Source organism: Microcaecilia unicolor, chromosome 5, assembly GCF_901765095.1.
Source record: "Microcaecilia unicolor chromosome 5, aMicUni1.1, whole genome shotgun sequence".
Classification (NCBI taxonomy): Eukaryota; Metazoa; Chordata; class Amphibia; order Gymnophiona; family Siphonopidae; genus Microcaecilia; species Microcaecilia unicolor.
The window spans coordinates 130,850,279-130,868,937 of NC_044035.1; positions in this window are offsets into that span (position 1 = coordinate 130,850,279).

The following is an 18,659-nucleotide window of genomic DNA, read 5'->3' on the forward strand; positions in this document are numbered from 1 at the left end:
TAATATCACAATTCTCATGTAGAGCCACAAAACACCCTTTTAGGGTGGATAGTGTTCACAATGAGCTCCTTTTATTAACGACCATATGTAGATCCTTCAAGAGGTAGTGTGTCATGATTTAGGCTCTACACCCTTTCTGATGTTTTGGTGCCACCTCAGTAAGCCCAACACACAATCTCTCCACTGCAAAACACTATACACAAACTTGTGCAAAAACACATTCATAACCTTACCAAACCATAACAGCACTAATTCCAAGGACAGGACGAGCTACAACCTTATGCGTGGAAAGGCAGCACTATAAATACACCGGGCTCTAAAACACCAGTACACAACCTAGTGAAACCAAAACAAAACAAAAAGGGCTGCAAATACTTCATGCTAGCAGAATACTGCATCTTGATCACACATGAAAAACACATGACACAACAGATATGAAGGCAAAATATAAGAAGTCGGACTCAGCATGCAGCAATACTAGAAACATTGAAACTTACATGCAAAATATCACAGATGTACATTTCCAAAAGCTGACATATTCCAATTAATAAATTTTGAATAAAAAATGTTTTCTACCTTTGCTGTCTGAGCATTTAGTTTTTCTATTAGCTTTGGTCCCGGTGTCTTCTTTCCATTTGATATTTTTTTCTCTCACCATGTCCACCATCTTTCTGTGTCCTTATGCGTCCTGTCTACCACCCTATCCTTTCTCCAGTTTCAACTTCTGCCCTCAAAGTGTTCCAATGCAGCCTTTAAATTCAGCAATTTCCCCATCCATGTCCAGCATTTCTCCTCTCTCCCTTCCACTCCATCCGTGTGCATCTCCTTCCTTTATCTTTCCTTCCCCCCATCCTTGTCCAACATTTCTCCTCTCTTCCCTGTCCTCCACTCCATTCATGTCCAGCATTTCTCCTCTCTTCCCTCCCCTCCATGCATGTGCATCTCCTTCCTGACTTCCCTCCCCTCCATCCATCCATGTCCAACAACTCTTCATTCTCCCCTTCCCTCTCCTCCATCCGTCCACCCATATCCTGCAAATTTCCTCTCTCCCCTGTCTCCATGCATCCATCCATGTCCAGAATTCTCCTCTCTCCCTTGCCCTCCCCTCCATCCATCTATCTATCCATGTCCAGGAACTCTCCGTTCTCCCCTGCCCTCTCCTCCATCCATCTCCAGAAAATTTCCTCTCTCCCCTGCCCCCTCCATCTATGCCCAGCAATTCTCCTCTCTCCCCTGCCCTCCCCTTCATCCATATCCAGGAACTCTCCATTCTCCCCTGCCATCTCCTCCATCCACCCATATCCTGCAAATTTCCTCTCTCCCCTGACCCCATCCATCCATCCATGTCCAGAATTCTCCTCTCTCCCTTGCCCTCCCCTCCATCCATGTCCAGGAACTCTCCATTCTCCCCTGCCCTCTCCTCCATCCATCTCCAGAAAATTTCCTCTCTCCCCTGCCCCCTCGATCTATGCCCAGCAATTCTCCTCTCTCCCCTGCCCTCCCCTCCTTACATGGCCAGCAATTCTCCTCTCCCCTGCCCTCCCCTCCTCTCCCCTACAGCAGTCTGTTCTCTCCCCCTGCCATCACCTTCTCTCCACATTCAGCGATTCCCCCTGCCTCCCTCAGCTCCCTAACAGCCCTCCTCTCTGTTCCTTCCCCCCCCCCCCCAACCCTTTTACTCTCTGTGGCAAGCTGTAGCGCTTTTGCGAGGCAGCACTGTCTCTCCCTCCTTCCTACCTTGGTTTCCGCCCTGGCTCCCCGATCAGCAGCCCCCCCCCCCCCCGCGCATTTTAACCTTTACTCTCTGACGTGGCAGCGATGTCAATCAATGAAGAAGGCACAACAGACTCGCTTCCAGCTTCTCTCTTCAGACAGTGTCCCGCCTTCAGCGTCAGCGATGATGCATTTCCTGTTCCCGCGAGGGCGGGACACTGTGTGAAGAGAGAAGCTGGAAGTGAGTCTGTTGTGCCTTCTTCATTGATAGACATCGCTGCCACGTCGGAGAGTAAAGGTTAAAACGTGCGGGGGGGGGGCTGCTGATCGGGGAGCCAGAGCGGGAACCAAGGAAGGAAGGAGGGAGAGCCAGAGCTGCCTCGCAAAAGCGCTGCTCTTGTGAGGGCAGAAGGGAAGTCGGAAGTCCACGATTGGGCTAAGCCTCTTATACGGGGCGCCTATGCATATAAGCGAATCTTGCAATTATCATTGGTGAGCTAAACTGAAGTTTGTCCCCATAGAAATTGATGGTGCCAAAAATGGGACTGAAGTACGGCATGCAGTTAAACAGAGCATGCATTTATCTGACTTGCACTTAAATGGAGTGTATCTATCTATCTATCTATCTATCTATCTATCTATCTATCTATCTATCTATCTATCTATCTATAGCCTAAGTGTAGATGTAGATGCCCCTTTATAGAATAGCTCCCAGAAAAACTGAAGAAATATTTTTAGACACCTTCTAAACCTAACTGTAGCAGCCATTATTTGCAGTTCATTTGGTACTTTGTTCCACTCAGCAGGCCCAGCAAAATAAAAAAAGCACATTTCAATGTAGTTGCATGCATTTGATGAGATGTAGGAATTGTCAACAAATGTGTTCCATCTGATCTTAAAACACGGCCCACCCACTTAGGGCTGAGACCCGCCCAACAGTAGCACATGTTTAGCGGTAGCTGGTGGGGATCCCACGCTCTGCTAGCTGAAGACTTCACCCTGATGGTAACGAAACCGCTACTCTCCACAATACCGGCACCTGCTCAGTTTTCAGTGCATGCTTCCTGCAGACTGCCAAGGTGGAAAGAAACAGTTTCCCGCCAGCTGAGATACTTTTTTGGTGGTTGTGGGGCGGGGGGGGGAGAACACTTGGTGCCCACCCACTTCTTGCCTAGGCCCACCCAAAATCTGTTGTCTGGCTACGCCCCTGAGACACGGCTTGTTGGTAGAGCTTCAAAACGGAATACAAATATACAGGAGCATAACAATTCAATTGCTTATGAATTAGCAACAGGACTAATTCTCAAGAAAATTGGCAAGGATTAATAAAAATGAAAAACATCAGGGTGAAGTTTTGCAGCAGCATTTTGTACTAACTACAGGGCCTATTTACTCTCTTGGGGAGAAGACTAAGGAGGTCTTTTACTAAAGATTAGTGCATGTTATCTGCCACAGGACCTATTTTATTCCTATGGGCCCTGTTACAGATAACATATGCTAATCAGTAAATGATCATCTAAATGGTTAGAGCAGCAGGCTGTGAACCAGAGAGACCAGGGTTCAAATCCTTCTTATTACCGCATGTACTTTTTAAATGTGAGTAATTCCTTGGGTAACTTTATAAAAAGCCCTCTAATGAGTGAAAAATCTTCTATAAAATACCCCTATAGAATTAATTCAGTAAATGGCACCCAAATTTGGACACCGAAAAAATGCATGCTGAATGTTATTCTATAAATGGTGCTCCAAGTTGGGCACTGTTTATAGAATACTACGTAGTGTTGTGCTCCGTGCCCAACTTTTAGGTGTGAGGATTTACCTTGGGGTGTAAATCCCCATGCCTAAAGAAGGCGCAGATCTCCTGAATTCTACAATAATAATGTGCATCTTTAGTGAATGCCTCTGAATAGCCTCTGAATAGCGTATAGCAAGATGTGAATGTAAATCCAAATATTTGCCAATTAACATCAATAATTGTTAATGCCAAATTATTGACACTAACAGACTTATTACTCAATTAAATTGCATGCACAAATTGAACATGTGCCCTAATTTGCGTGCGCAGATTTAAGTATTATTTATAGAATTCTTCTGATAGTGTGTTAGAAAATGTAGCCACTTTTTTTTGGTTGCTTGCAAATAGTATAAGCATGACCAACGTACATGCTAATAATGAATTGGCCTTTTTGCCTTTGCCACAAATCTCTGGCAAATGTATTAGGTGGCATATGCATCATGTTACCTACTCGTGTGACTGGTGGCTGCTTTTGTCACAAATAAAAAACTTTGCTTTACTAATCTGTGATTTTACCACAACTCTTTTTCAAGGTTGAAAGACTAATGCACATTACAAATATAAAAATTTCCATGAAAATATGTAATTTAAACCATTGTTTAGAAACAACTATTTAAAAAGACTGCAATTGATATATTTTACTGCGATAATGCAGTAAATGTAACAGGGCAGAATGAATGCCATATATATAAAGTAATAGATTTTTAAAATGTACAGAATCTGCATTACATAAAATTACACAATGTGAAATGTCTTTATTCATGAGCCCTGAAAACTGTCATGCCTACAGAACAGCTATTGTACTTACCTTAAAAGTTATGGCCACTAGCTTACTTGCTTATTGAAGTATTGGCCAGTCAGATCATTTTTGAAGAAAAAGTAAGTCTTGAAAGGGCGCATTCATGGAACAGATATGTCTTGGTTAGAGGGCAGCCAATCCAAGACAGATGCCTTCCGGTCATTTTGTGCACAGTCACAGATCACCCACCCCTATGGTTTCCTTTGGGTGGAATTTATTTAACTGTTTTCTTACACTTCAAATGTCACTATTAAAAAAAAATGTAGAAGTAGTTGTAAAAATATATTTCAAACTGTTGCTGGAATTTATATTTCTAGTATAGTCACACAAGTGTATTAATTGTACTTCTCTGTTTTAAATTAAACAAACAACAACAACAAAAAAAAAACTTTCCTGAGATCTGGAGGAGCTCATGATCAAAATCATGATCTTGAGGAAGAAAGATGTACTGTAGTACAGCAGAATTAGGACCACCTAAAAAACAGGTGTCTTCTATAGATGTACATCTGAAAATTAAATGCAAATACATCCCAGTGATCCAACTTTTTCTTCTGCTAACAATACTCCTGAATACTGACTATAGAAGGCTCATATAATCCTCCATATATCGCCATATATCTCTGGCATACACAATTATACTCCAATATGCATGCAGCTTCATGCATCCAGAGGTGACACCTTTCTAACTACTTCAATCTTGCAATGCCATTCTCATTCTTCACCTCGTTCCACTTGCTTTGCCTTCTTTTCATAAACCTGTTGCTTCTAAATTTTATTATACAAATTAAGATATCTTGTTTTTTCTCCATTCCTTATATCCATTCCTTAGTCTTTGGTCCTGGCCGTAATGCAGCAGAAAGTAGTACATCACAAAGTATCTTCTCTGTATATAATTTACTCTTTCACAAGTGGGTATGTAAAGTAAAGATACTATTACCTTTTCAAAAACATCATGAACAAAGTATCATGGTTGCCTGTTTAGTTTAGAACATAAGAACTGCCATGTTGGACCAGAGCAAACATCAGTCATGGCCAGAATCCTGTATCTATACATGGCCAATCTAGGACACAATTAGTAGACAGTTTGCATGCAGATTACCCCAAGAGATAGCCAGTTGCTTTTCTCAGGTTTGCAGGTACTTTGTTAATAATGGTTTATAGACTTTTTTCTCCAGAAACTTGGCCAAATCTTTTTTAAACCCAGCTATGCTAACTGCTTTAACCACATTTGTCATCATGAATTACAATGCTTAATTATATGTTGAATGAAAAAAAAATATTTTCTACAATTAGTTTTAATTGTGCTACTGAGTAACTTCATAGCATATCCCCTTGTCTTTCTACTTTTTCAGAGTAAATACAGATTTATTTTACCCATTCCACCCCACCTATTATTTTGTAAATCTTTATCATATCATAGAGATGGGAGTAACTAGTGAGGTAATTAAATTTGTTGATGCCACAAAGTTATTCAAAGTCGTTAAATCGCAGGAGGATTGTGAAAAATTACAAGAGGACCTTACGAGACTGGGAGACTGAGCGTCTAAATGGCAGATGACATTTAATGTGAGCAAGTGCAAAGTGATGCATGTGGGAAAGAGGAACCCAAATTATAGCTACGTCATGCAAAGTTCCATGTTAGGAGTCACGGACCAAGAAAGGGATCTAGGTGTCGTTGTTGATGATACATTGAAACCTTCTGCTCAGTGTGCTGCTGTGGCTAAGAAAGCAAATAGGTATTATTAGGAAAGGAATGGAAAACAAAAATGAGGTTGTTATAATGCCTTTGTATTGCTCCATGGTGCGACCGCACCTCGAATATTGTGTTCAATTCTGGTCATGGCACCTCAAAAAAGATATAGTGGAATTAGAAAAGGTGCAGAGAAGGGCGACAAACATGATAAAGGGGATGGGACGACTTCCCTATGAGGAAAGGCTAAAGTGGCTAGGGCTCTTCAGCTTGGAGAAAAGGCGGCTGAAGGGAGATATGATAGAGGTCTATAAAATAATGAGTGGAGTTGAACGGGTAGATGTGAAGCATCTGTTTACGCTTTCCAAAAATACTAGGACTAAGGAGCATGCGATGAAGCTACAATGTAGTAAATTTAAAATGAATTAGAGAAAAATTTTCTTCATTCAATGTGTTATTAAACTCTGGAATTCGTTGCCAGAGAATGTGGTAAAGGCTGTTAGTTTAGCAGAGTTTAAAAAAGGTTTGGACGGCTTCCTAAAGGAAAAGTCCCTAGACCATTATTAAATGGACTTGGGGAAAATTCACTATTTGGATAAGCAGTATAAAATGTTTTGTACTTTTTTGGGATCTTGCCAGGTATTTGTGACCTGGATTGGCCACTGTTGGAAACAGGATGCTGGGCTTGATGGACCTTTGGTCTTTCCTTGTATGGCAATACATATGTATATCTCCCCTCAACTGTCTCTTCTTCAAGCTGAAAAGCCCTAACCTAATCTATATGCCTATCACTTCTAGCTGAGCTGTGCATGCCAAGCTACCTCCCAAGGAAATGAGGGATTTCAGTGCTTTACTTTCTGCAGGGCTACAGTAGGGAAGAGTTTGATTACAAGATCAAACATAGCAGCATGGCTAGAGGTAAATGCAGCATGTGCTACACTCACCTCCTTCCAACACTGCTACCACTGCCTCTTCTTTTATTATCACCTAGCAGGCAGCCTCTACCAACATGCAGTTCACAGCTTTAGGCTGGGCTCCCACAACAGTAGTTGCACCCCTTTTTAAGTCTTAAGGCAAAGAGGAACATGTGCACTTTTTTAAATTTAATGTCTACATGTCTTACCTGCAGTTAGCAACTAAGGTTGATAAGTGTTAAGTTCAGATCTATCACTTCTTCACAGGTGTCAAATGAAAAGAAAAAAGCACACAAATGATCTGGTGAAAGATACAGAATAGACCATTTTGTATGACAGTTTACTATATGTTTCGAACACTAGGGAATACAGTTTTATATTCCCCTGTAACAGTAGGAAAGAGATCATTAAGGAGTCCTTTTACTAAGCTGCGGTAAAAAGTGTCCTTAGTATGCCCATATGCGGGTCTTTCCCACACACTAAAGACATTTTTACCGTGGTTGTAAAAAATGGTTGTTGTTTTTTTTTTACATTAATGGCCATGCACTAATGTTACTATTAGTGCACGGCCATTTTTTTAAATTACTCCATGAGCACTTACTGCCATCCATTTTGTATGTGGTAAGGGCTCATGCAGTAACTATGCACTAACCAGTTAGCGTGTGACAATGTAAACGAGCTAACTGGTTAGCGCAGGAATGCCACTCTCCACCCATGACACGCCCCCACAAATCATTTAGTGCATGGATGAGTGCACACAGATTTCAGAGTTTCTGCAGGATGCCTGAGTGCATCCCGTGGTACTCCATTTTTGACTGCGATAGGCATGTGTTTGCACCTAATGCAGCTTGGTAAAAGGACACCTAAGCAGTTATAGGTATTTTTCAGTTGAATCTAGACAACTAGGTTCTGGCTGAAAATCTGGTTTAAAAACAGAGATTTTCACATTTTGTAAAAAAAAAAAAACTTCACTGTGAGAGTCAAGACCAAAACAAGCCAGCACCCTGTCAACCTCAACCATTTTGCCTCCAACCTAATCCCTTTCAGGCTGGTTCTTCCCCACCCTCCAGTTTTTAATTTCCTCTTATATTTTCTCTGAAGGCTTGTTTATGATACCACTTTTTCAACAGCTATCATATTTTCTTTCACCATCACATAGCTCACATTGAGTTTAAACTGTATGGTGCTCTCACAATCTTATGAGAATAGAATAGGATTTCAAGCAGCACATAGCTCAAATTTACTGAGAGCTGCATGGTATAGGTATTAAACAGTATGCAGCTTCAAGTCTAAGGAAAATATAACAGTGGTAGTGGGAGGTGGAAAGATTATGTACTGGGAAGATTGAGGGAGCAACACCTGGATTTGAAGGGGGACATCATTAGCCCCCAACCTTGCAATGAAGAAATCTGAACTAAAGCGTATTCGGCTGTAATTAGGGAACTTCAATAATTTTGACTAAGCAGCACAGAAACTCCTCCTACCATAGTTAAAAGTTCAGTGTAGATGAACCAACACCTGCCTCCTTCCCATGATCCCTTCTCTCTCTCTCACCTGACTATGAAACTAAATGGGAGGCCAACAGCTCTTCAATGATAATCCTTCCCTCCCACCTCAACATACAGTCTTAGTAGGGGGTGAGGACTCTGACAACCCCACCAAGAGCTTTTTTCCCACTTGCCCTAAAGCAAAACCAGGTGGGGGACTGATAGCTCCCTGCCCTCTTCCCTCTCAGATCCCTCCCTACCTTTCAGAAACCCCTCCTGTACTCCCTGAGCTGAACCAAAACATGGATACAGCTTTTCAATCTACTGATTTAATGCTTAGCATTTTCATTTGGCAATTTATTAGAGGGCTGCAGGTACAGTCTATAAAGAGGGGTTGTTAATATTCAGACCATGTTTATAAGGAAGTAAACACATGGGTATCCATGTAAAAACTTTCAGTTATTGCCCCGGAATGGGCAATCCACTGTCACAGAAAACTGACACTTAAAAAAGTCCTAAAATTTTTGCGTGGTTCAAAAATAATCTGTAATTCAATATTACACTTAGTAAATCTCAAGTGTAATATAGTAATGCTAAGTGTTAGCATTATATTGTAGGGTTTATTTTCCAATTAAAAAATGCTCTAGTTCAAAACAGAATAATTAGCAGTGTCCATGTCTCAAGATGCAAAGTTTGTGCTTACAATACCATCCTTATGTCCAAGTTCATCTAGTTTGCTTCTCTACATGCCATATTGGCACTGAAAAATGCAAAGCCCATTCTTGTCAACATATGATACAATTCCCAGAGGTGTGTTTATAGAGTTCCAGATTGAATTGGCCTCATTCAGTTTATCCAAGTGATTAATATTTCATTTGGTGGCACTTCTGCTCCATCTGCCCTCAAGAAAATTGTCAACATCCTTTTAATTAAGGATAGTTTTGCTAGCACCTGACCAGAGTTTAATTTCTATACAATGTGGCGACATACCTGTAACAAAATATTCAACACAATATTTGTATATACCTCTTTGAATAAAACAGTAAATAAGGGGGAAGGGGTGGAATTTGTAGGGATGTGTTTTCAAGTGAAAATCAAATGAAAAATACAATGAAAAGCTTGTTTCATTTCATTTTCAAATGAAACAAAATGAAACACCTCTCCAAGATACAATTTTCTTTCTTTTCAAAAACAAAAAAGGGCTGCACACTGAATCCAAAATTGTAGCACCTCTACTGAAACCCTGCCTCCTCAATTTCCCCTTGTCTTCTCACTTCTCTGGTCACTTGGCTGTGGCACTGGCCACAGAGCTGACTGATGCATACCCCTGTCAAGTGACCCGGTGAAAATAGAGATGGGGTAGCTGTGATGAGCCAACCCTGATATTGGAGTAGGATTAGGGTCATTGCTGTTAATCCCCTTAGCCAACTTACCCCCATCCATCATGCCCATATGGGACAGGAATCATCCCAAGTTGCTCTTGTTCCACCAAGTCTGAGATCACCAATGTGGTCCTCTAAATGGGTAGAGTAGGAGCGATCCTCTGTTGCTCCTGTGTCACTAGGTTTGAATTCACAGTTATAGAATGGTGTAGGAATGATTCCTAATTGTTCCTGCCATATCAGTCCTTCTTTCCAAATAACATCAGTCAGCTCTGTGGCCAGCACCTTGTGATTATAGAACAAAATGGTGCTGGCTTGATGGTCATTGTGATACTGTGAGTGAGGGTTGAGGGTAGACCTCCAAATAACACAGCTGGACAAGTTTGCAAAATTAAGGTTAGCACTTTATTAACTTAAACTTGAGGCCTGTTGCTTCACAGGATCAGGAACAAAAAGGTAAAGTCTCTTTAATTCAGAGGGAAAAGCCTTGACAAGGGCTTGTGGCTGACAAGGGACAAACACAGTCCTTGGCCTGTGACTGCTATGCCCCAAACACAGTCTGAATAGTTTCTTTCTCAGTCTCTCTGGGCCAGCCAGATCTCAGAACTGGGTTCACAAGTATCCAATTGGAAGTCTGACTTACTTCAACTAGGTCATAGTAGCTAGACATACATAGTGAAAGCATATACTGGGGCACTTTTTCCTTCCCCTGGTCCTTCCTGGCCTAGCTGTGCCCTGAGCTTTATGCTTCCTAGTTCCTCTCTTCCTCAATCCACTCCTCCTGTGTCAGTTCCCCCTTGGGAGGGACTATGGATCTTAATGGGACCCTGAAACCATGAGGGAGTATCCAGCAGGGGGAGTGGTAGCATCTTATAGACTCCCTCATATACCCTCCCCCTCGGCTCAACCATGCCCAGTTGAGCACTTGCCACTCCATGGGACTTCCCAACTAAGACAAGGGCTGCTACTAACACCCAGTGTTCCAAAGCTGTCCAGGAAACTCAGAAACCTATCCCTTCCCCAGGCAGGCAAGGCTTCCAAGCGCCAGAACATAATCAGGACAATTAACTTGTAGCAGTCACTGGGCCCCACCATACCAATGGATCCAAACTAGCTGGATTCTGGGCACATGGCACCATCCAGAGTGGTGGACTTCTCATCAGTCGTATGGCACAATGTCCCCTTGTCCTCTCTAACTAGGAGCTGGGGATCATCCAGGGCCACTGCTTCTTCTTTATCATATTCAATGGTTCCATCCTCTTCCTCCATTGCATCATATCCATCATCCAGCCAATCAGCTCCTGGGTCTGAGTCCATGGCTTCTTGATCACCCGCATCAAATTCATCATCAGCGGCCTCCTCATCCATCTCCTTTTTCTGTGTGACAGTCCCTCGTCCTAGGAAAAATACCCATGTAGATCCATGGGTATTGGAAACAGCTCCAGAGACTTGTCATATCACCTGTGGGACATTAGGTTCCTCTGGAACCTCTAGGAAACTCCCCATGAGTCAGCCTGAGGTTATAATCTAACAGAGACAGGTTCTGACTACAGCATGAACTGAGGGCACCCTCTTAGGGTAGTGACAGCATCTCTATCTGGACTCTTACACCTGTGAAGGTCTCTTGTAGTCACTTGCAAATCTAAGTGAGTCAATGACTGGTTAGTTAAGCTTTTCAATAGGTTTGCTGTAAGTACCTTTGGGAGTGCTCTGGCCACTGATGGTTTGTCTAGGCTTTTTGGCAGTGATTGTGCCTTTACTGTGGTACCGGCCTCATTCGCACCTGTCGATGGGTTCCTGGAGTTGTCTACCCTGGGTTTTACTCCATGTTATTCTCTTAGGGGTGCTTCCCCCTAAGGAACCTGTCTGGGAGATTTCCTCAGACCATTGGAATTGGATGAAATGTTAGTAATATTCAAGGTTTCTGCTTCCAAGCAGTGGGCCTTGAGTGTTTTCAGTTCGCTCTCCGGGTTTTGAGTTTCCTTGCTGTGGCTCCATTCACTCAATATATTCCTCTTCTGGGAAGTCTCCCTGAGATGGATAGCTAAACCTTCCATCTCCATTTACATCTCTTGCTGGGACACTTCTGTCTGAGTCAGCTGAGTTTTAACATTCTTCAGCTGGGTTTACAGAACTTGAGTGGTATGGTCCAGGGCTGCTGCTTTGCCCTGGCATTCTTGCACTTGTGCAGTATTCATGCCAGCCAGCATTTGGAGTTATTCTAGCACCATACTATAGCTTCACCAGGTTCCTCTTAGTTATCCCTGCAGCTCCGAGTACTGCCACAGGGGTACTGTGCCTGCTAGCTCCTGTTGCAGCCATTTGACTTCACTACATGTTGTTCCTCAGCCATCCTTTGCTGTGTTGGTGCCCTGGGTGGGAGGAGCCCAGCATGTATGTGCATTATCAGTTCAATTAGCATTCTGTGTTTGAATTTTCAAAGAATGTGCTTTCCTTGCTGTTAGACTGAGCAAAATAACTTCAAAGAAGATTGCCTCCTGAGAAAACTTAATTTCTCAACTGAAGATGGAAAAAATCATGAGTCCAGCTCACACCTGAGAATGCCCTGATACATGGAATCTCAGTGTGGGGTGGAGCTGATAAATATTATATAAGGGAGGACAATATTGTAGAATTTGTCCTTGGTAGCCTGAGTTTGAGAACTTCCATACCCCTGCCAAGTGACCCGGTAGAAATAGAGAGGGGGTAGCTGCTGAGCCAACCCTGATATTGGAGTGGGATCAGGATCATTGCTATTAATCCCCTTAGCCAATAACACCCAGTGTTCCAAAGCAGACTATGGACTTTTCCTCCAGGAATTTGCCCAAACTGTTTTTAAACCCAGATATGCTAACCCCTGTTACCACATCCTCTGGCAATGAGTTCCAGAGCTTAACTATTCACTGAGTGAAAAAAATATTTCCTCTTATCTGTTTTAAAAGTATTTCTATGTAACTTCCTCGAGTGTCCCCTAGCCTTTGTACTTTTGGAATGAATAAAAAATTGATTTACTTCTACTCATTCTACACCACTCAAGATTTTGTATACCTCAATCATATCTCCCCTCATCCATCTCTTTTCCAAGCTGAAGAGCCCTAACCTCTTTAGCCTTTCCTCATACAAGAGGAGTTCCATCCCCTTTATGATTTTGGTCACTCTTCTTTGAACCCACCTGCTGGGGATTTCTATTTACTTCTATTTGCAGCACACAGATCCTGTTTTCAGGTTGAGAGGCCTCTACAAAGCTGCAAGCATATCGCATCCCCCCCCCCCCCAAAAAAAAGCTGAAGTACCCCCTTTGCAAAAAACAACCAAGAAAAATAACAGAACAAAAAATGGAACCACCAGAGAAGTACTAACCAAGGGATAGTTAGTAAAAATCACATAAAAAGCATATAGTCCACAGAGATCTATAAAATCCATAAAAATATAATATCAAGACAATGCAGTCCTGCGTTTCAGCGCACAGTGCGCCTGCCTGAGGAATCTCAACTTCAATTGGACTTGTAAATCCCTTGTATTGTTTAAAAACAAACATAAACACAACACCATCACACAGCCAACCACAATATGGGCAGTGGCAGAAAAATGACACCAACTGCTGAAAGTAACAGTTGATGTGCACACTGAGCACTTAGTTTTAGCAGCAAAAAAACAAAAAAACACAGTTGTACTTTCAGCAATTGGTGTCATTTTCCCACCACAGCATATATTGTGGTTGGCTGTTTGATGGTGCTGTGTTTATAGTGTTTTTAGCAGAAGAAATTGTTTCTGGTTGTTGAATTTTTATTTTTTGTTACATTTGTATGCTGCGCTTTCCCACTCATGCAGGCTCAATGTGGCTTACATGGGGCAATGGAGGGTTAAGTGACTTGCCCAGAGTCACAAGGAGCTGCCTGTGCTTGAAGTGAGAATTGAACTCAGTTCCTCAGGACCAAAGTCCACCACCCTAACCACTAGGCCACTCCTCCTCTCTGACAGTAGAGGAGGAGTTAGGAGCTAATAAATAATGTTGGAAGAGAGTGCACGAGGTCTTTGGTTGCGTGCTCACCTGCCAGGACCCTTGGAGGAGAGGGGGAGTCCTGGATGGGTTCAAGAAACTAAGGATGACCAAAGAGGTTGTTTCTGTAAATTCCAGCGTTAATTGTGACGTGGCGGAGTTCTCCAGGGTGGAAGTAGGGGATCCCAGCCTGGGTGTAGGAACAGTGAAGAGCTGTTCAGAGCCAAAAGTGGTAGCCCAGAGAGGCACTCCTTTGGAAGGGTGTGGACAGACAGGGAGGTCTGGTCCAAAAAGGAAGATCTGCTTGTTGCACAAGTGCTGCAGGCACAGCATTAGGTTGTTTCACCCAGAAAGGATGGGTATGGACAGGAGGAGCTGTAAATTTGTACAAACTGTATTTGAAGAAGATACACCATATCCCTACGTGTGGTTCTGGATTTATAAATTGCATCTGCTATCAAATTGGATTATGAACAGGCTGTTTGTTGCAAAGAGGATTTGAACTGCCTGTTGCAGTATATTCAGTAAAATTTGGGTTATTTTGCATAACTCTCTGGACTGGAGTCTTTTCTTGGAGTGACAGTGAAAAGTATTTACTCTCAGACTGGTAAAGGAGAGAGAACAGAGAGGAAACCCAGAGAATTAAAGCCCTAGCAAAAAATCCTATGGCCTTCTGGATTTTTATCCGACCCTGACCTGCGCCCTTCTCAGTGTGTGTGTGTGTGTGTGTGTGACTTGAAAAGCTGCAGTACTTGTAAGAAAGAGATCTCTTTCTTTATAGCTCTGGTCTCCGGTGCCCCTGACCTGTGACAAGCTAGCTGGTGCCCAGACTGATGAGGCCAGGGTTACATATGTATGCCATGGTGCCTCCCTGTGGTTCCAGCTGTTGCTCTTTTTGACGGTCATCTGGTACCATTTTGTACACCTAGAAGGACAGGAGCAAATTGAGACTTTTCCTGTCCCTTTTAGACTCTATTGACGGGTGAGGTTCAGTGGCTGGGGAAGTTAAGGGAAGGCCAAGGGAAGTTAAGTGGAAGGCATTTGTTTTCTTTTGTTTTTTTCTTCTGTTTGTTTTTCTTTTTTTTCTGAAATAAATATCAAATGAATGAATGAAATAAATAACAGAAAATGGCAAAACAAAATGAAACAAAGATGTTTACTGCACACACTCCTAGTAATTTTTCTGAGTAAGTAGAGTCCCAGTGAAGGCTTCTACAGTTATAACTGAAACTCAAATATGGTTGTATAACAGCAGCTGCCTTTTTTTTTTATATAGATCCCCCAGATGTCGATGATCATTTCTTCTTGATTATGTTTGAGGGCTGCCTTTCTCACTCTACTCAATATCTCAGTCTACTGCAGTAATACAAAGCAGTGCTCAATGTTATTCATGCTTCATTCATTCAAAATAAGAGTCCCTTCCAATTTTCATTTGTAGGTATTCAGAAAATCATTTTAATTCATTTAAAATCAACACAGATATATGAAAACATTTTCACGTCTTCTTCATTTTTGTTTAGTCTTTTCTCATTGCTTTGATGCTTTGGATATTCTAGAGGAGTAGTTCTTAAACCTGACCTGAGTGACTCCCAGCTGGTTGGGTTTTCAGAATATCTATAATGAATATGCATGAGATGAATTTGTATGCATTGACTCAATTGCATGCAAATATGTCTCATACTTATTGATTGCAGGTATCTGGACAAACTGTGGTCACTGAGGACAGGTTGTGAACTTATTCTAATTATTTCATTATAATACAGCCCAGAACAACCCCAAAATATTACCGTGTCCAATTTAAAATATTCTATATAAGATTCCTGGGAAGGATCAACAGATCTATTTCTATAACTTCTTTTGTGGTAGTTAGTTAATACTTTTCCTTATGTGTCTTTGGGGCAACTTTATATCATCTTTCTCTTTCTTCACTTTCGTGCAGTGGCTCTCAAACAAGGGAACATGAACTCCACTTAAGATCAAATCCTTGGAATATCAAAACAAGTGCATTTTCTAAGAATCCCCTTGTGCCTCCAGTAGGAATGCTTAAGTGTTAGTGTAGGTATGGAAAGAAGCTATACCTGCTCTCACCCAAGTTTGTTATACTGCATCCAGTCCCTCTTCTGAGCAACAGATTCCAACAATGAATATGTGTTGAATTGTTTTTGATGAGTTTTTAGAGAACTGTCAGTTGGCTGTGACAGCAAAAGCAACCGTATCTTTCACCTTTGTCTTGAATTGAATCATGAATGGTTATTAAGATTTTATTTTCATTTTAAAACTGTGCAGTGACAGAAGTCCTCTAAAGCTTAGTGGCAAGAAGATTTTTTTTTCCATAGAGAAGGATTTCTTTCTTTCGTTCTTTCTTCTCAGTTAAAAGCTGGGTTAGATTTCAAGATGAGAATTATGAGGCAATATTCTGTGAGATAGCCAGTGTATAACAATATCCATATAAGTTATATAGATATATTTATGCATATTTCATGCAATTTAGCCATATGAATTGGACTGTTGACCTTGCAGTCATAAATGTAGATGGATAGGTTATTCATATAGAGGCATATTTTCAAAGCATTTACACTTACAAAGTTATGTGGAGGGGCATTTTCGAGAGAAACGTCTAAATCAGAATTTGGACGTTTTAAAAAGATGTCCAAATTCCGAACAGGAAAGAAGCTAATTTTTGAAAAAGATGGACGTCTATCTTTTGCGTTCGAAAATACTATGGACATCCTATGATTTGGATGTTTTGTGATTTGGACGTCTTTGTTTTTCGGACATTTTCAGAAAAAAAAAAAGGTCCAAGTATAAAATGTCCAAAATCAAACCATTGGGACGTAGGAGGAGCCAGCATCCAAGGACAGCAATAGGGCACCCTAGAGGGCACTGCAGTGGACTTCAAAAAATGTTCCCAGGTACACATCTGACCATTGCTCCCTTACTTTGCTAAGCTCCCGAAAACCCACTACCCCCAACTGTACACCACTACCATAGCCCATACGGGTGAAGGAGGCACCTATATGTGGGTTTCTGGTGAGTTTTTGAGGGCACATAGTTTCCTCCACAATTGTAACAGGTAGGGAGAAGTAGAGGGCTGGGTCCACCCATCTGCAGTGCACTGCACCCACTACTAGGCTACTCCAGGGACCTGCATGCTATTCTGATGGACCTGAGTATAACATCTGAGGGTGGCACAGAGGCTGGCAAGTAATGTTTTTCATCACATTTTGGGGGGTGAGAGGGGGTTAGTGACCACTGGGGGAGTAAGTGGAGGTCATCTCTGATTCCCTCCAGTGGTCATCTGGTCATTTGGGGCACCTTTTTGTGCCTTATTCATAATAAAAACAGGTCTAGCTCAAAACGTCTAAGTTTTAGTCCTGGACATTTTTGCTTTGTTCCATTATGGCTGAAAGACGTCCAAGTCTTAGGAATGCCAAAGTCCCGCCTTGAACACGCCCTCTTGACATTTGGACGTCCTTCTGATGGACTTCAGGGAAAGACGTCCAAAAAGAGGTTTCGATAATACTGATTTGGATGTTTCTGTGAGATAAACGTCCAAATGCTGACTTATGTCACTTTCTGGACATCTACGCTTTTGAAAATGAGCCCGATAGTGTCCAAACTAGGAGAAAACCAGTCCCCCACTCAAATGCAAAAGCAAAACCTCAGAGAAGTACCAAGATGATCCAATATGGCAAAAATAATATCTTTATTTATTGAAGTAATATTCACAGTCCCAGATGTACTTTTATATGCAACACAGGCTGTGTTTCACTTTCCCAGCCTTCATCAGGAGCAAACTTATAAAAACCATAAGATGAAAAACAGCATACATTGAGGACCATAGAAATACATAGTAACATAGTAACATAGTAGATGATGGCAGAAAAAGACCTGCACGGTCCATCTAGTCTGCCCAACAAGATAAACTCATATGTGCTACTTCTTGTGTATACCTTACCTTGATTTGTATCTGCCATTTTCAGGGCACAGACCGTAGAAGTCTTGCCCAGTACTAGCCCCGCCTCCCAATCTCGGCTAAGCTTCTGAGGATCCATTCCTTCTGAACAGAATTCCTTTATGTTTATCCCACGCATGCTTGAATTCCGCTACCGTTTTCATCTCCACCACCTCCCATGAAATGACTTGTAAAAGTGAATGTACAGAGATATGTGAAAACAATTTTTTCTAATAAAAAATCCCCTTGCTGAATGAGAAAAATGTGTTCTGAATAAAATGTGTAGTGATCTGGAGTGAGTCATATAAATTATTCATATAAATATAGAATTGCTATTAATGCAGTTCATTAGCATGGATAAATTTGTCCTGATAGTGGCTGAATATTTCTGCTCCCTGGATAAATCAGAAGCTCTCTTCAAGCACAGAAACCTCAAATCCCTAGAATTTGTGTAACACACCTCCGGTAGGTAAGCTCACTTTTCTCAAATTGTGACGTGCACACAAATAACAACTTCTAGGGTGCTATCAGGGAAACCAGATACTTAATATAAATTACCATAGAACTTGCCTCTGCCATGTAACCGCTAAAGACAGTGTTGGATGAAAACGTTCCCTCTTATCTCAAGTTCCAAGTTCCAGCACCCAGATGATAAACAGAACTAACTCTACACTGAGGGTATTATGAAAATAAAGGGTGCTCATTTATTTACAATAGTAGCAGAACAGCATGGAAATGCAAGTGTCATGAAACAGCAGTGAGTATCATGAGAACAGCTTGAAGTGAACTCACCTCTCCCCAAGGCTCGTAATGCAGGATGTTTCTATAAACCCATCACGCTACACAAAGGTACATGGCAAAACATACAATCTTGGATGATAAAGATGTCCAGGAGATAGCAATGTTTCTCAGTCAGGCCAGCAG